General features: G+C 37.0%; 1 protein-coding gene across 5 annotated transcripts in view; it reads right to left on the reverse strand.

Moving 5' to 3' along the window:
• The window catches only part of ARHGAP28 (Rho GTPase activating protein 28), a 209,650-nt gene that overhangs the window by 117,808 nt on the left and 75,605 nt on the right, over positions 1-16,237 (reverse strand). The window contains exon 1 of one of the 5 annotated variants that reach the window (XM_079109224.1): positions 6,679-7,044. The exons of the other annotated variants lie outside the window; for them this stretch is intronic. The gene's annotated coding sequence lies outside the window, so the exon portion shown is untranslated. Of the gene's footprint in view, positions 1-6,678; positions 7,045-16,237 lie in introns of those variants that run through there. 5 annotated transcript variants of the gene reach the window in all.

Here is a 16,237-nt window from a genome sequence, read left to right on the forward strand (position 1 = left end):
TCTTCTGGTTCAAACTCACCTCCCTCCTAACTGTAACAATAACTCTCCTATTAACAATCATTTGATGAGGCTTCCTTGGTTGCTGAGAGGACATTCCAAACATATTAGCATGTATAAAAGTTCTTGCACAATATGCCTTAGCGTGCCTTTCTTTTTTTTTTTTTTTTTTTTTTTTTTTTTTATTTCTCTATCTTTTTTTTTTTTTATTTTTTTATTTTTTTATTTTTTATTTTTTTTTTTTATTTTTTATTTTTTATTTTTTTTTTATTGTAAACAAATGGGATACATGTTGTTTCTCTGTTTGTACATGGCGTAAAGGCATACCATTTGTGTAATCATAAATTTACATAGAGCAATGTTGTTTGATTCATTCTGTTATTTTTTTTCCCTTCCCCCCACCCCTCCCACCCCTCTTTACCCTCTATACAGTAGTACCTTCCTCTATACTTGCCCCCCTCCCTAACCCTAATTCTAACCCTTCCCTCCCCCCCATTATGTGTTAGCGTGCATTTTCACACTCATCTCTTCCCAACTTCAATAAAACATGCTAAAATTAATTCATAATGATCTAATCATGAATCTCACAAGTAGGGCTGCTGAATAGGAAATCCCTGGGCACAAGATATTATAGATGTTTAGAAAAAGAGCTTTGCTTTGTTAGACTGATGTGAACTGAATCACAGACATACCACTTATTGATGGACTAATCTATGTACTACTCTGAGACCCAATTTCCCCTTGTGTTAAAAATGAGATAATGTAAAACTATTATCAGAACTAAATGATATGTTACTTATTACAATCCTCCTTTTCTTCAGATATACTTATATCAACTATATAACATGGAGCAAATTTTCAGAGAAAAATACTCTGTATAATATATTATTGTTAGTTAATTGGTGATGTCTTTGAGGTTGTATCCTTTGTTCTCTAAAGCTTCTAGAATTGATAGCTTGTGAAGATGATTGTAATAGGTTTGTAACAATTAAGAATTATCCTGATGAGGTTCTCATTGTACCGAGTTTTCTACACCACTGACTTAGTATTTGAGTACAGAAGTTCCTTATAATATGTCTTATATTACTACTTCATTTACTGTGTGTTATATCTCCAAATAAGTTTGTGAGTACAGAAATTGCACTTTATTCTTCCTAACATCTCTATAACTACCCAAGGCAAGATTTTTGATAGGTGTTCAATAAATACTGAGGTCTAAGTCAGACAATAAGCTAAACATTGCTAGTCTTCATGATAAATGTCAAAAGTTAAACACATGAGAGACAAACATTTGTTTTCAAGGAATAAGGATTATATTTTATAAAAGAGAAAAGTCTTTTTACCGTTTCTTTTGTCGATTTGCACAAAAATGCAAATTAGCATGATACCATGGGCCTATAAGTTAAAATTAAGCTTTGAGCAAATAAGTATTATAATTACAATATTCATACAGATTTACTATCCCTTATCTGAAATACTTGGGACCAGAAATGTTTTGGATTTTTTTATCTTTCAGGATTTTGGAATATTTGCATATACATAATATCTTGGAGATGGCACCCAAGTCTAAACACCAAATTTGCTTATGTTTCCTATATACCATAAACTCAAAGCCTAAAGGTAATGTTATACAATATTTTTAGTGCACCTGCATTTTGGCTATGACCACCACAAGAAATCAGGTGTAGTTTTTTCCATGTGCAGTGTCACATTGATGTTCAAGAAGTTTTAGATATTGGAGTGTTTCATATTTTGGATTTTCAGATTAAAGATGCTTGACCAATAATCGCAGTTTCATCTGTCCATGATAATACCCTCATGAGGGGTATAGCTAGGATTTGCCTGCAGGCTGTCCATTCCCAGAGCACTCAACCATGATGCCATCTAGGCTCACATAAAATAGAACACAGTAAGTGCTAAGAGTTAAGACAATGTTTTGAGAATTCAAAAGAAGGAGAAAAAGTACTTCCTAGAAAGGTTCAGGATCTCAAGGAGAAGGATGGGCAGGATCCTGATGGGCAGGGATGGTGCAAGCCTGACACCACAGCAGGCAGAGGTCCTGGGGTGAGCAAAACTGGGCTGCCAGGGAAGGTAGGGGAACCATCCAGTAGAACAACAACCTCCGTAGACTTATGTTACAAACACAGAACCAATGGGAGGATAACATAACCAAGAATCAAATAATTCTAAAGGTCAGCTCTCAGGTAGTATGTGGAAGAGGGGACTGTTACTGGGCAGGGTGGGGAATCTGTATCCAGGGGGTCTACAGGCTAGCCAAGGAGACAAAAGAATGCATTTAAAAAGAACATTCACCTTGCTGAACAGGGGAGTGTATAAATATTAAAGGAAGGATATTGATAACATGGTCCTTAGAAATCTGGAGAAAAATGCCAGTGTGCAGGGTGGCAAGAGAGTGCTTTAGGAGAAAGGGGTGGGGTGGAATTTGAACTGACCTTTATCAGAGGGATCAGCTGACAAATCCAAAGTGGTCAAGTAACAGCCCCAAAGGCAAGCCTTCAGTAAACACCATGTAAGCAGATTATGGAAAACATTCAGTGAATCCACTTAGGCTTAAGAACACACCATCATTCTCCGTAATATATTCCTTCTCAAAATGGAGTTCCTTTCCTTTTTCTCACAACAGACCCCTACATACATACACACAAACACACACAGCCCAAGATTCACATCTTAGTGGGAAAGAGGAATGGAGACCATGAACTCCTTCAAGAGAGTAGTCAGAGAAGGAAATAAAAGTGGACTGAAGGGTCGACTAGCATGTGTGAGGTCCTGGGTTCCATTCCCAGCACCAAAAAAAAAAAAAAAAAAAAAAAAAAAAAAGAGAGAAGTACAGAACAGTTCTGGGAGCCAGGCATGGAGGTCCAGAGGCTTCTTAGGTTTTCTTCCTCTTCTATCACTTCCCCCAATTCCGAATTTAAAAACTCCTGTACCGAGTTTCCTATCTCCAAGTTTCCGTCTTACCCCAGTAGTCTGCACTACAATGCCACTCCTGCTACTGTCACAAAAACCGGGATTTCCAGTCACAGATGTTCCAATGCCTCAGGCACCTCTTACCATTGGAAACTATGCCATTTCTCAAAAAAGTCCAAGATAGGCTTGCCCAAGGCCAAGTTCTGATTTCTTCTATTCCATGGATTAGAAAGTGGGTTTTGAAGAGATTGAAAATTCTTATCCATAGACCAATGTAATTAAATAAAACAGATTGTTTAGGGTTGTTGTCTTTTTTTAAAAAAGAAGCTTCCAGAATGGATCATATGCTAAACCCCATAATATTTTTTAAACAAAATGTACAGTAAGATCCATACCTACTGAATGATTCATGGTTGACAAAGCATGAAATGAAAGACAATGTATAATGTACTGTTATTATTATAAAGTCTTTTAACATGAAATCATCAGCGAGTCTCCATTTTCATTACATCTCCTACAAAGTAACCCCCTGGAATATTCACAAAGTTACTATAGGTTCTCTTCACACCACCATGGGTAGGCAGGACTGCCGTGTGGTTACAGGCACCGCATCTCCAGCTTTCCCTTCCAAGTTTACAGAAACACAATTCGGAATGAACTTTCCACATGTGGAACAGGATGAAAAAACAGGGCAAAGGCATCTCCATTATTGTCTACTTAATTTGGAAGAATTCTGATAGTCAAACACCACTTTGGTACACAAAATACTGAAATACTGTGCTTTCCAGCTGTCCTTTCAAAGCAAAATAGATGGCCATTCCTGTCCCAGTGACTTTTGTGAGGCACTTAGCTGAATTCTCAGTAAGTCTAAACTAGTATGCTCTTCAGTCAAGCAAGGAAATATCCTTTACCTGTCTGGTCCCAGTTTTACCATGTATATTCATAAGAGAACAGGAAAGGTTTAAATCTTTGTGTTCATTTAATCAATGTATCTGCGAAGGAGAACTGTTCATGTTTTATTATCTTCAAAGCTAACAGACAACCGGGCCTGTTTACTCTGCTTACTTCCCAAAGTTTTTGGTAAGTGAGCTTTGGAAACCTATTACTTATTTGTCACTAAAGTCACCTAACAATGAGTGTTCATCTAATCAGTTTTTAAGCTGCTCAAACATTCCTCTCAATGGCTTTTTTTTTTTTTTTTTACCAGTAAATACTCCTGCAGGCTACTGTCTGTATTGCTAAAAAACAATTCCCTTTTTCTCAAACCTTCCATTGGTTTAGATAAGTGCTGGGGTGATTGTTCTTGGTGCAATCTCCCATCTATGACCGGTCTTATCACCAAGCAGCACTACCTGGGGACAGTACAGTGGCTGTTCTCCTCTGTCTCCCAAGATAGTGGTGAATTCTGCTCCGTGCCTGCACTGTAATAGCACTGTACATCTTGCTTGAACTGTTTTCACCCCTCTACTTCTGGAAAATTTCCAGGCAGGGTCTGTGTTTACGTCAGCAGGACTGACTCAAAACACCACTCTGGGGTTTAAAACAGGCATTAAAACACATTCCTAAGCTCAGCTCCACTGGAGTCAGCAGGAGGCCTTCCGGTAAATCTCGACTTCACTTTGTCATACTCATTATCAAGAGACATTGATTTCCTTTGAGCTCATCTCACAGGCTATTTTGTTATTGTTTTTTTTTTTTTTTTTTTTTAATTCAGGCAGAACCTTGGCTGACAGACTCTTGCATTATTGTGTCCATGGTCTTCAGAATTCCTTATCTGCAAGACATTCTGCTTGCTCAGGTAGCTGAGTGTTGTTCTGTTTTCTAACTGATTTTTTTTTTCTCTTTGGTTTGTTTGAAAGTCCTTTGTATTTTCAAATCTAAACATAAGTCTTATCATATTAAACTTGCTTTAGATTAGCCTGTCTGCTATTCAATTAATCCCTTAGCTTGGATCTGAACAATGGACTTAAAAAATCTGTCTATAAAAGACAGACCCATGGACAAAGGGGACAGTAGTGGGGGAGCCCTTACATGCAGAACTGTGGGGTTATCACAAGAAACAGTGGAATGTCAAACTTCAAAACAAGTTCTGAATGTAATGCAAATTTGCTATTAATTAGGAAATCTAAAGTCTAAAAAAGTCTCCCCAATTAGTAATAATCATCAAAGCACATGTTAAATTATTTTTTTACAAACAAGCACATCGAGCTAATGTCACATCCTGGGCAGGTATTATGCTGAAAATGTATACCCTTTCACAGAACCTTGGTTGGTTTCACTCATACCTCCAGAAAGCTGAAGAACTTGGGGGAAATAAAATCCCTCCCTGCCCTCCACATGCCAAACAATTTCATTATGGCACATTTCCTTACGAAACTCTAAAAAGAAGGCTCCATGGGATCAGAGTAGACTTATCTTTTTTTTTTTTTTTTAATATTTTTTAGTTGTCAATGGATTTTTATTTTTATTATTTATTTATATGCAGTGCTGAGAATCAAACCCAGTTCCTCACACATGGGAAGCAAGAGCTCTACCACTCAGCTACAACACCAGCCCAAGACTTAACTTTTTGATTACAGAATATACAAGTAAAACAATTTTAAAACAATAAAGAAATCATAAACACAGCTTTGTAAATATAAAGTTAATACTACATATATAAAAATTCCATAACACTCCGAAGCTTAGGATTCAAATCTAATTTAAAGGAAATGAAACTCAAACAAACAGCAATACCACCTCTCTCAACACTTCTCCTTTCCTCCCAAACACAACAGACAAGACCCAGAACAGAAATAAAAGACAAATAGAAAGTCATTGACAAGGGAGTTCCGAGGATGACAATGCTTTAAAAATTAAATATGAAAGGTGGTAAATCGATCTCACAGAAGCTTTTCTGGGTGGGGGGTAGTGAATTTATGTTTCTCAAAGTGGAGCCTCTACAATGAGACTAATTAAGTACGCCCTGTCCTCAGTCAGGAGTACACTCTGAACACTGGTGCTAATTAATCTGGAAGAAGGTACATAAGGGAGGAACAGATTGAAGCCAAGAAAAGATAAAAATAAATGGACAAATGTAGGTCACACTAATGCCTGGGCATAACTTTTTTCTGCAGAGCAGCACAGAATGAGACCTCCTCCCCACTCACCTGTCCTCTGCAGGACAGGGCAGTAGCCACTTCTGGCTGGTCCCCTTTGTCCCAGAGCTGAAAATAAAAAGACTTTTTAAAAGCCTGACCAGAAAAATGCATTAATTCCATGAAAAGTGGAATAACTGGCTTGGGCAATGGAGTTTACTTCAGCAGATGTTACTAAAATTAGACAATTACTAGGAAAGATTGGATTAGATAACTTAAGGTCTCTAATACAAAAACAGGAACTGGAATCAAAAGATGTTTTTAAACTACTCATTTTAAAGCATCTATTAAGATCTCATTTTAACTAGTCTTTTCAAATTAGTAACAGGATTTATCTGTTTTTCTTCTTCATTCCAGCTTTAGAAACTCACATTCATATCATAACAAAATCTGCTTTCAAAGGTTAAAAAAAACACCACAATTTACTATCATGTAACATGATGTGCCTGTAAACTACTAATAAAACTATAAGATCCACCTAAATATAAATTTTTAAGAAAACTGTAACAACTATTTATGTTTTCCCCGTCTCTTTTAAGTAAAATAAAGAATCAGTCTGCAGAAAGAAATCTGTCTCCCAAGTTGTTGACTTAGGAAGTGCTTGGAACCTTACCTTTCAGCAGGTTATAAGTCTTGGAGATAATATTCTTAAGGGAGAAGCACAAAACATCTCTGCTAAGGTGTCTCCTCATGGCCCAGAGGCAGGAAGGCCATCTCCAGCCAGCCTTCACCGCCCCCACACCCGCTGAGAGCTGACCCAACCTCCAGCAGGGCAGCCCTGGCCACCTCTAGCCCTGCAGGGCCACAAACAAAGGGCTGTGGAGTTGCTAGTCTAAGTGGAGAAAGAATTCCCAGTGCACGTAGCTATTTAAAGAGGTGGTGCCTGCTGGACAAATGCTGCCTCCGAGCCTTCCTGTTTGTGTCTCAGCTCAAACTTCCCTCCATTTCCTAAGGAAGGCTGCACAGTGTAATGGGCCTGGAGACTTATGAAAACCCATGCAGTGCTTGAGGCAATTTTTAGAAGTAGTTAATAGGAGGATGTCACGTGGCCTAATAAATGTGTCAACTTCTCATCAAGATGGAATGAACAGGAACCAGAAACACACACATGCACATTGAATAAATGTCACAATCTCAAGATACTCAATGTCAGGAAACTAAAAACGGTGATACTCCAGAGGCAGGAAACAAACAGGTTGAGTCCCACTGTGGTCCCAGCTTAAGAAAACTTCTGGTTCAGGAACAGGGAACCCAGCAGAGACTGATTTTAGGAGGTGGAGCTCTGAGTCAAGGAAGCCCCGAGCTCAGACAACAGGGTAATGGGGAGAGGATATCCACAAAAAGAGAGAACTCCAGGGATGCTCGGAGGATTCCCTACAATCTTCAGCAGAACATTTCTGCAAATTCCTGTATGGAAACTACCAGAGACCAGGCAAAAAACACAGGTACGACTAGATAACAGGATCCCAGTAATCACAGATGGCTGGGGGTAGTTTGTGTTCCCACCAGTCACACTAAAAAGTTCATAATTACAGGACCTTGGAGAGTTGTATTCTGAACAGAGCTCAGAAATATTTATAGAAAATAAAAATATCCAGCCCCTAACAAGATAAAGTTCACACTGAATTCCAATTTAAAAAATCAACAGACATGCAATGAAGCAGAACATGCTTTGCAATCAGGAGAAAACTCAACCAAATACAGACCTTGAAATGACAAAGATAATAGAATTAACAGACCCAGGACATGAAAAGAGTTTTATAAATTATAACTCTGTATGTTAAAAAGACAGAGGAAATACTGACATCTTAAATAAATATATGGAAGGTTTTAAAATGCCAGAGTAGAAGGTTGAAGTTTGAGGAAAACTCAAAAGTCACATATCCAGGAGCTCAAAAAACTCAAAGCATAAGAAACATGAAAAAACGATACCAAAGCACATCACAATCCCATTGTCTGGACTAGTGATAAAGAATCATAAAATCAGAGGAGAGCAAAAAACATGCACATAGGAATAAAGAAAAGGATGTCAATCCCAAAGAAAACAGAACATCTTTTAAGTACTCAAATAAAAAACCATCAACCCAGAATTATATACTCATTGAAAATACATTTCAAATATGAAAGGGAAATAAAGTTTTTTCTAACATAAAAAAGATAAAAGATTAAGCAGTAGCAGATCTTCCCTATAAAGAAAGATAGGATATGTTAAAGGAAACCCTTCAAACAGAAGGGTTCCAGATGTAAAAATGCATTTATTTGAAGGGAGAAGAAGATAAATGATAACTACAAGGTAAATTTTTCTTATTAGTTTAATCTCCTTAAGGGCTAATTGATTGTTTAAAACAAAAATAATAAACATATGATAATAACAGAGTTTAGAAGGAAGATATAGAAAGAAACTGTTGTCAGGTTTTGTAGAGTGTTTTTAATCTTTTAAAAAATTTATACATAGTAATTATACATATTTATGGAGGACAGTGTGATTTGTTTGTGTATTTTATGCTGGGGTCTTTCTGTGTTGCCCTGACCTCAAATTCCTGGGTTCAAGTGATCCTCCTGCCCCAGCCTTCTATGTGGTGGGAATACAGGTGTATACCATGGCACCAGGAATCCAGTGCAACATTTTTTAATTTTACTTTTTATTGGTGTATTATAATTATATGTAATAGTAGGATTCAGTATGCTGTATTTGTACATGCGTATAACATAATTTGAGAAATCTCATTCCCCAGTCCCTGGTCTTTCCCTCCCTGCCTCCCCCATGATCTGTTTCAGTGTGTCATTTGACAAATGTATACAATGTTTAATGGTCAAATCTGAGTAATTAACATACCCATCATGTAAAATATTTATCATTTCTTTGTATTGGGAATATTAAAAATCCTCTCTTCTAGCTATTTAAAAATATTAATAAACAACTGTTTAATTTCAGTCATCCTACGTTATAGAACACAAAAACTTAAATTACAGATTTTGCAGATATTATAACAACAATATTAGATAGTACAAGTAAATTTATGCCAAAAAGTCCAACAATTCAGATGTAAGGGGATAAATTCCTCGTAAAATACAATTATTAGAAATAGAAGAAGAAACAGAACATCTGAATAGCCCTTATCTATTAAAGAAATTGAATTTGTAGGTAAAAACCTTCCCATAAAAAAACTGAAGGCCTGGGCTGGGGATGTAGCTCAGTTGATAGGAGTGCTTTGCCTTGCATGCACAAGGCCCTGGGTTCAATCCCCAGCACCCCCATCCCCCGCTCAAAATAAAAAAAAAAAAGAAAAAGAAAAAGAAAACTGAAGGCCCAAACGACTTCACCAGAGAATTCTAAAAAACACTTAAGGAAGAAAAAATATACTTCTTCCCAAACTCTTCCAGAAAACCTGAAGAGGAGGGAACACTTACTCTATGAAGCCAGCAATTACCCACATTCCAAAACAATATAGACATTGCAAGAAAAGAAAACCCAGAAATCAAATGTATGCAGATGAAAATATTCTTACAAAATTTTAATAATCAAATTCAACAACATATAAAATAGATAATACATCATGAACAAATGGCATTCATTCTAGGACAACAAAGATGATATAACATTTGAAAAATAATTAGTATAATTCATCATATTATTCCAGAAGCTCGAGGCTGAGGCAGAAGGATCATAAGCTGAAAGTCAGCTGCAGCAACTTAGTGAGGTCTTGTCTCAAAATTAAAAATTAAAAAAAGAACTGGAAATGTGGCTTAGTAGTTAAGCACCCCTGGGTTTATTCTCTGGTCCCCCCAGAGGAAAAATCATCATTTTAACAGACTGAAAAATAAAAACCACATGTTCATTGAAATTGACACAAAAAAGCATTGACAGATCCAGTCTCCAGTCCTGCAAAAAACTCTTAGCCAAATCAGGAATAAAAGGTACTACCTCCACCCATAGGTGGCATCTAAGAAAAACAGCCAGGGTCATGTTTAATGATAAAAAACAAGCACTTCCTTCCTAAGATCAAAAATCAATTCCTGATGACTGCTTCAGATCTTCTCAACATAACATTAAAGGTTCTAACCAGTGCAAAAAAGCATGAAAAAGAAAACCATCTAAATTAAAAAGAAAAAAAACCTATCTTCATATGTAGATACTGTGATCATTTATGTAGAAATCTTGTTACCGAACAAAAATAAATCTAAGAAAAGATGGCCAAGATCTGTACACTTAAAACTTTAACAATGCTGTTAACTGAAATTAAATTAATTGAAGGACATGACTTTTCATGGATTGGAAGATTCAAACATTTAAAATGTCAATTCTCCCCTAATTCATCTACAGATTCAATGCAGCCCCTTATCAAAATCCCAGGAGGGCTGGGCCTCTGTGGCAAAGATTAGGGCAAAGATTTAAAAAATGGGACACAACAAGCATAATCCATAAAATAAAAACACTCATAAAGTAGACTTAAATTTTTTCTGTTCTCCTAAGAAAGAACACTCTGAAAAAATCCATGAACAACTAAATCCCAGGAGGGCTGGTGTATGACCCTAATCTCAGTTACTCAAGAGGCTGAGGCAGGATGGATCAAATGTTTGAGGTTAGTCTGAGCAACTTAGTGAGACCTTATCTCAAAATAAAAAAAAAGAGGTGGGATGTGGCTCAGTGGTAGAGTTTGCCTAGCATGCACAACAAGGCCCTGGGTTCAATCTAGAGTAAAACAAACAAACAGGAGGAGGTTTTCTTCCTGAAAACTGGCAGGCTTCCTAAAGTTCATGTGGAAATGCAAAAAATCTGTATAGCCAAAACAAGTGTGAAAAAAAAGGAGCACCTGCACAATATGTATCCCAGACTTATTATAAGTACAAAAGCAGTGTGACATTATCATAAATGGACTAAAACGATAGAACAGGGTCCAAAAATATGTCCACACATATACTGTCAATTCATTTGGGAAAAAAAAAAAAAAGTGTGAAGCCAATTCTCAAGGGGAAAGAGAATCCTTCTGAAACAATTCAAGACTCATATGCAAAAAAATACCAAGAAAACGCCCTTCATCCATATGCAACAATTAATTCAAAAAGGAATCGTAGATGTAAATATAATCACTACAATCTTATAAAACTTCTAGAAGAAAACACAGGAGAAAATAAAAATCTCTGTGGCAAAGATTAGGGTTAGGCAAAGATTTAAAAATGGGACACAAGAAGCATAATCCATAAAATAAAACACTCATAAAGTAGACTTAAATTTTCTGTTCTTCTAAGAACACTTTGAAAAAATCCATGAACAACAAGATAACATTTGCAAATCACAAAACTGATGAAGTACTTTGGTCCAGAATGCATAAAGAACTTTCAAAACTCAGTAAGAAGACAAATGAATTTTCAAATGAGATAAAGATCTGCAGGACAAATGATTTTTAAAAGACGACTATATGCTTTGTTAAGAGAAAAATGAGGAGGTAGTGTATAAAACTGGGAACCAACATAAGTATCACTTTCTCTAGATATTGTCCCAAATGAAAATGATCTGCCAAGGAAGGCATCTGCATCCCACCATAAAATAAAACACTCATACCACCCGACTTGAAGAAAGGACTCATCTTAACTATTTCAATTTAAACTCCTTGATATTATTAAAAACACCAGATTTATCCTGACACCCTCAGTATTCATAGGGCCTGGCATGATGGACCTAAAATCCTTCATATAAGTAAATATTGAATGCATTAACATGAATTAATTGTAGATTAATATGGAAATGCTTTTTAAAGTGAATATTGTATGGAGGAAACATTTTAGAAAAATTTTTGATAGGTTTAATAATTTATCATTAAGTTCCTTTTTATGTGTTCCAAAACAATTTGAATTTTGATTTTTTTAAATATTTTTTTATTTGTCAATCGACCTTTATTTTACTTTATATTTATTGAACCCAGCCCCTCACACAAGCTAGGCAAGCACTCTACGACTGAGCCACAACCCCAGTCCCGACAATTTGAATTTTGTTAAACAAAATAAAGATGAATCTTCTTTCTCCTTCCATATTTAATCCTTTTCAGTTTCATTTTTAAAATCTTGGTTTTTTTAAAACATCATCTAGTTTCCCTTCTAGTTTCCCTTCTCTCATAGGCCTCCAGATTGCAGAAATCTGTTCCAGGCAGTGCCACTCCAAAAAGATAACGGAGGTACTACGATGGAAGAGCAAAGGAAATAGAAGACTCGGAAAAGGAGGGGAAACACCAGATAAACTTTCACAGAAATTCAGAACCCTTAAATTGTCTCTATCGTCCAAGAGACAACTGCCAGGATCATTCTGGCCTTAAACGACATTCTCAAGCAAAGGCAGACTTGGTCATGAGAGCCCCAGAAGGCCGAGATCCTTGAGTTAGCAGCCATCTTTTCTTCTCCTGTCTCAAAAAAACAGAGAACAAACTCCAAAATGCATCAAAGGGATCGAGGTTTTTCCGTTAGTGAAGTCTTGCTGCAGGTTGGGGCTACTGCTGACGTCAAACGGGGGTGGGCTCTCTTCCACAAAGCAGGACAGATTTCATTTCAGATAGACCTTACCACAAAAAGTCAACCTTACATAACACCTGAATGATGACACACAGACAAGGAACAAGTAGGCCCCACAGAATATTTACTTTCAATAAATATGTTTTGATCAATACTTATAAACTTGCCCCTCTGGTGAGTTGTGAGTTCTGACAACCATATTTTATCGTCATCCCCAGTTTATACAGTGCCCCACCCACCAGACACATGGCTAATGTTTCTCCATTTGATTTTCCATTTGATTCTGTTCTTGTTAATTATTGTTGTTAATGATTCATGTTAACTTAGGAATCATTTTAAACATTTCAATTATTTTGACTGAAATATAAACCATGAAATTGCGTGTGTATGTGTGTGTGTGTGGTTTGTGCGTACACACAAAAAGGAGGGAGAAAAGCAAATAAGTCATTTTAAACTGATAAGGAACTTTGCTTCTTAAATTCACGAAAGTCTGGTGGTGACACTTTGCCAAATAGATTAATTTGCCAATCTCATTATTTATAAGACCTAGAGGATGTTGCAATTATACATTTTTTGGAAAGTGACAACAAAGCAGAACTTAATGGAATTCAGAGGAAAAAAGTAACTATAAAATAAATGCAGTTATGATGGTGCATGCATGTCACTCCAGCTATTTGGCAGGCTGAGGCAGGAAGATGGCAAGTTCAAGACTAGCCTTGCCAACTTACCCAGACCCTGTCCCAAGATTTGAGTGAGAGAGAAAGAGAGAGAGAGAGAGAGAGAGAGAGAGAACACACTCGGGGTATATCTCAGTGGTACCTGGACCCAATCCCCAGTAAAAGGATGGGGATGAGTGCAATGAATTGGTTACCAATGAATTTCTTAGTCTGGATGACAAACTCCATTTTATGAAAAAAATGATTAACAGTGTGAGTGGAAAATGTTTGTAGTCAAATGGTTATTTACACAGAATGAGGAAGTCTGAGTATCTTTGAAACAGGGGTTAGGAAGCTTGTAGAAAAGGATTGACTGATTTGTTGGGAACAGGAGGGACCTAGCAAGGCTGCCAGGCAGCAGAAAAGCATGGATCCAAGTGTCCCAGAGCAAGTTCCATTTTTCTCAGTAAGGAATAAAGACAGGGAAGGTGAGGGTCTGAATGGAGAGATGCATGATGGAGAGTCTGTGTGATCTTAATAGTCTCTAGGGGAAAAAATGTTTGCAGGTAGGACCTGAGAGGCCTTGGGTTCAATACTGAGCACTGGAAAAAAAAAAAAAACCTGTGCATATGTATACATTTTTATACTTATGGGCATGTGTATGTGCCTTGCTAATGACCACTAGCAACTTTTTAAATGAATGAATGCTCACCAGTACAGGCATCACGCTGGTTGTCTACCAGTGGATCCGCTGCTCTTAGTAGATACCTGTGTCTGACTAAGAGTTATAAAATATTTGGACTATCACCCGAGCATGTTGCTATATAGTTTTTTAAGAATGTTGACACATCCTTCTGTCAGACTGCCCCCCAAAACAGAAGCCTTAGGCTTTACATATAACAGTCTAGCTGTAGTTTGAATTTAGACTCCAGTGTAACCTATGAACTGTAAATGCACACCTGGTTCAGTGGTTACTTCCCTTGGAATGTCCCAGGCAGTAGTGTGCATAAACACTTAGGAAAGCCAAATCTCCAAATGTCTGGTTATCCTTCCTATGAATAAGAACTGGGATGTTGACTCACATGAGGGGTTATACCCAGTTAGCCCAAAAAGAATGTGGGATGTGACCTAGAGTGAGGGTCAGAAACGACAACCTGTGGACAAATCTAGCCTGCTATTGATTTTTTTGAAAAGACAGATTTATTGACATACGGTCACTTCTGTTGGTGTATACATAGTCTGTGGCTGCATTTGTATTACAATGGCAATATTGAAGAGTTACACCAGAGATGGAGAGATAGGGATTGAATGACTACAAAGCAGAAAATATTTACAACTGACCTTTTTCAGGAAAAATCTACCAACCCTTGATCTACAGCAAAAGATTACGAGTGGGGTACATGTAGCTGCTGTGTTCCATCTAGGACACACCAAGAAGAACCCTGCTTTCCCCAGCTTAGGAAAACACACAGATCCTCAGGAACCCTGGCTATTAGGAAGATATTCTCCCCAATTCTCTACCACCCATCTTACGGGCTGGGTCATTCTGGAGCACTGAGATTTGATTCTCCTTTCTGAGAAGAATCCCTCCGCATTTCTTCCTCCCTGGATCTCAGGAAAGATGGGAGACTCAATTAAAACACGCTTTTTAAAATTTATTTATTTATTTATTTATTTATAATGAGTATCTCTTTTGCCTAGAGAGAGAAGTGCTCTAAGATCCACTCCTGGATTTAGAAAGGAAAATGCTGTAATAACCATCTATCCATGAAAATAGAATTTCAGTGTTCCCATTGATTTCACCAGAAAGTCTGTTTAAACCTATTTAGCCTTTCTTCATGCATCTAGGGGAAAACTGCCATTGGAAAATTAAATTGATCATGTGATTTCAGAATTCAGCAGCTAATGTTCTGTTAAACAGAAACAAGATCTAGAATAAAGGTTTTAGATCCTTAAAGTGGGTCTAAAGCATTTACAAAAACAAAACAAACTGAAAACCAGTGGGAATTTTTTAAAATCACAAGTTACAAAAGGCAATGTACTCTAAAACAAAATTACTGGAGACTCACTTTGTCCTGCAAGGACACACCAAGGGATTACAGGGACCATTGCCCAATTTTCCTATTACATGCCGAAGGTCAAAGGGCTGATTTTAAAAAGTGACAATTTCACTGGTGTTTTTGAAGTCAGATAAAAACCTAAATCAAAAGCCACTGCAATTTACTTACTGTATTTCAAAGGAAAGAAAGACTGAAACTTTCTAGCCTATTAAGAAAGGTGAGTTTTGGGGAAGATCAAAAGAGGTTGGGGATAGTATATAATAGGTTTATTGAGATATGCTGTAGAAATCAAGAGCAAAATTGGGTGCAATTTTAAGCACTATCTTCTGTATATGTATTTTGCACCACCTTAAGCCTAGAATTGCATATCATACATAGTTTTCTTTCTTTCCTTTTTTTCTTTTTTTCTTTTTTGGGTACTGGGGATTGAACTCAAAGGGCCCTCAAACATTGAGCCACATCCCCAGCCCTATTTTGTATTTTATTTAGAAACAGGGTCTCACTGAGTTGCTTAGTGCCTCACTTTTGCTAAGACTGGCTTGAACTTGTGATCTTCCTGCCTCAGCATCCAGTGCTTCTGGGATCACAGGTATGCACTACCACACCCGACAATATTTTCTTAATGAGAAATACTGCTGATCTTTATCTGGAAAAACAGATTCACAGTGTTTGTCATCTAATATTTTTATTATTTTCTGACTGAAAATGAACAGAGCATTAATTTTATCATCATAAAAATTTACAAATCTTTCCCCCTTTCCCCTTAGTATCCACTCTGTGAATGACCTAACAGAGCCTTTGGCAAGTAACCCAGCACAATCCCATACAGATGAATAAGTCTGAGTGTAAAATTTTTCCATTCGCACTGTGAATTTTCTAATATCTTTGATTCAACTTAACCTTATGGGTCCCTTTGAATGAATGATAAATCTAGATCAAATCCTCAGCATAT

Source organism: Sciurus vulgaris (assembly GCF_902686455.1).
Source record: "Sciurus vulgaris genome assembly, chromosome: 13".
NCBI lineage: Eukaryota > Metazoa > Chordata > Mammalia > Rodentia > Sciuridae > Sciurus > Sciurus vulgaris.